This window comes from Trypanosoma cruzi, assembly GCF_000209065.1.
Source record: "Trypanosoma cruzi strain CL Brener chromosome Unknown tcruzi_1047053507191, whole genome shotgun sequence".
Classification (NCBI taxonomy): Eukaryota; Euglenozoa; class Kinetoplastea; order Trypanosomatida; family Trypanosomatidae; genus Trypanosoma; species Trypanosoma cruzi.
The window spans coordinates 1-2,914 of NW_917679.1; the positions used below are offsets into that span (position 1 = coordinate 1).

Genomic DNA, 2,914 nt, shown 5'->3' on the forward strand with positions numbered 1-2,914 from the left:
GCGGACTCCTGTTGTGTCCTGCGCGACGCCTGTGCCGGCGTGTTATTTCTTTCCAGCTGGATTGTGATCTGTACCGTCTGGGCTGTTGGTCTCTGTACTGCCAGGAACGGTTTCCTCCTTGAATCATTTGCGGCCCTCCCTGGGGTTGTTGAGATCGCCAGAGTAACTCTGCGTCTCTTCTGTTCGGCCGCCAACTCCTTGACCTCCAGCTGCGATTCCCATTGTTATCCGTGTATCGCCCCTTAGTAGGGGACGTGAGCATTTTGATAGCCTCTGTCGTTGCCGCAGTAATGATATCCTGAAGCTGAGATGGATCCACGTTGTCTCGGTGGATAAACGGAATTCTTGACGCAGCCGCTGACCGTGTCATATACCGTGGTGGTTGTTGCCGCCTCCCACCTGTCGTCCAGTCATTGTCCATCCTCCCGTTGCGAAAGTCAAAAGGCATTGGCATTCCTCGCTTGGAGTAGGCCATAATACTTACCAACGTATAGATGTATCTGCCTAGTCCTGGTTTGCCAGGCCGTGATAGTTAGTATCCTGGATATAGTAATTGTCCGTGCAACAACGTATAACGAGCAGCGTCAATGGATCGAACCCAAAGACCCTTCACTCCCTATCCAATACGCTGTCCAATATCCGTGTTCTGCCAAATGACGCAGTCGTCAATTCTATTCTTTATTACTTCTTCGCTTCTTCGCTGATTATTAACCACGATCTCCCACAACCAATAATCGTCAATATCTTTTCTGTTTTCTCTCTTGTTCCCAATAATTAATAATATTATTATCAACACTCTAGAAACTGGTCACAGATAGACCCTCAAAAAAATTGTTATTTTTCCAGAAGGGGTACTTTTCCGGTGACTCACGCGATCTGAAATGTTTACCAAATAATATCGATCTCCCAAATCCGATGAGTATCGATGCCCTCTCTGTCCAATATCTTTTAATATCCGCAATGATATTTTCTTTCCTTAAAAATACGAGAAACCTGGTCACAGATAGACCCTCAAAAATTTTTATTTTTCCAAAACAGGTATTTACCTCAACCTCTTCGATTGTTTATTGATTATCAACAACGATCTCCGACAACCAATACTCGTCAATCCCTATTTCTTCTTGTTGTTGTGAACTACGAAAAGAGGGTAGTTCTTTTCCCTAAATCTTATTATAAGAGTATTCAAAGAGCTCGACAAAGTATTAATTTTTCTACCAAATTGATCCGTTTTACCGCTATGAGTATCTCTTTGTGCCTAATGAACTGTATGTTAGTTCTGCTAATTTTGCCTCTGTTGATTTTGTTTTTCCTTTTTCTTTTTTTCTTATTTACAATAGTTTTATTGTCAAGCACCAAACACGTACGCCGATCTCAGCTGAGTAAAAGGAGCTCTTGTATCCTTTTATATTACGTATTTAGAGTCCGACCACAAAAATTGTTATCAAGTAGGGTGATACAGCGTCAAAAATAAAACCAATCACTATATATAGATATATATAAATATTCTTATTATTATTTTTTCTTTTTTTTTTTTTCAGATTTTTCAGATTTTTTGAAAACGATGATAAAGTCAAAAAAATTTCTTTTGCCCAGTAGGTTTTGCACTCGCGTCAAAATAACACTAGTCAAATGACAAAAAAAAAATTTTTTTTTTTTTTTTTTTTTTTTTTTTTTTTGAAAAAATGACTAAAACAAAAAAAAAGTTTTGCTCAAGTAGGTTTCGAAACGGCGTCGGATCAGCCCCGGCTTATAGGTTAAAGGTTTTCCGACGTCTTTCTTGAAACCTAAAAAATAAATCAAAAAAAATGGCAATATAGTACAAAAACTGTATCAATAATAGCGTTAGTTGAAAGGAGTTGGGTTCCCCAACGGTTTTCAATTTTGATGAGGGGTCCTTCCCGGCACTTGGGACCGTGTACAAAAACCCCCCCCCCCCCCTCCCAGGCCACACTGGGGAGGGGTCAGGGTCCGGGACGTCGGCCCCGGGATAGCGCCGTGGACGGCGTCAGGGGGCGGAAAAGACGCACATGGCGAGTGTGGAACAGCAAATGCAGCCGAGTGTGCGAGCAAGGCAAAAACACCGGAAAACACAGGAAGAAGCGCGGCATACGCGGAAAAAAGGCGAATAAACGGAACGAGACGGAGAAAACACAAAACAAAACAAAGATGCAGGCAATAGCAGCCATGAAGCGAAAATGAGGGGGCCCGAAGGAGGTGGCGGACACGCAACGTGGGGGGGGGGGGGCAGCCGCACAAGGGGGTACGGGGCTATATATATATGGGTATATATATATAGGGGTATATGGATATGGCGGACAGACCCACAAAAAAAAAAAAAAAAAAAAAGGGGTCCGTAGACCCCGGTCAAAAGAAATTGACCAAACATAACCGCCAGAGGCGGGTTGGAAGCTTCGCGTACCAATATAGTACAGAAACTGTATCAATAATAGCGTTAGTTGAAAGGAGTTGTGTTCCACAACGGTTTTCAATTTTGATGAGGGGTCCTTCGCGGCACTTGGGACCGTGTACAAAAACCCCCCCCCCCCCTCCCAGGCCACACTGGGGAGGGGTCAGGGTCCGGGACGTCGGCCCCGGGATAGCGCCGTGGACGGCGTCAGGGGGCGGAAAAGACGCACATGGCGAGTGTGGAACAGCAAATGCAGCCGAGTGTGCGAGCAAGGCAAAAACACCGGAAAACACAGGAAGAAGCGCGGCATACGCGGAAAAAAGGCGAATAAAAGGAACGAGACGGAGAAAACACAAAACAAAACAAAGATGCAGGCAATAGCAGCCATGAAGCGAAAATGAGGGGGCCCGAAGGAGGTGGCGGACACGCAACGTGGGGGGGGGGGGGGGCAGCCGCACAAGGGGGTACGGGGCTATATATATATGGGTATATATATATAGGGGTATA

The 2,914-nt window shown here is 44.8% G+C and overlaps 1 non-coding gene across 1 annotated transcript, besides 4 other annotated features; it reads right to left on the reverse strand.

Moving 5' to 3' along the window:
• Positions 1 to 769: 769 nt before the first annotated feature.
• Positions 770 to 790: a sequence feature (AT_rich).
• A 691-nt stretch (positions 791 to 1,481) lies between these two features.
• Positions 1,482 to 1,535: a sequence feature (AT_rich).
• Positions 1,536 to 1,644: 109 nt separating this feature from the next.
• Positions 1,645 to 1,676: a microsatellite.
• A 649-nt stretch (positions 1,677 to 2,325) lies between these two features.
• Positions 2,326 to 2,346: a microsatellite.
• Positions 2,347 to 2,458, reverse strand: Tc00.1047053507191.10. The gene has a single exon (XR_008255430.1). It is a non-coding gene; the product is annotated as a spliced leader RNA (transcript).
• Between the last annotated feature and the right edge of the window lie 456 nt (positions 2,459 to 2,914).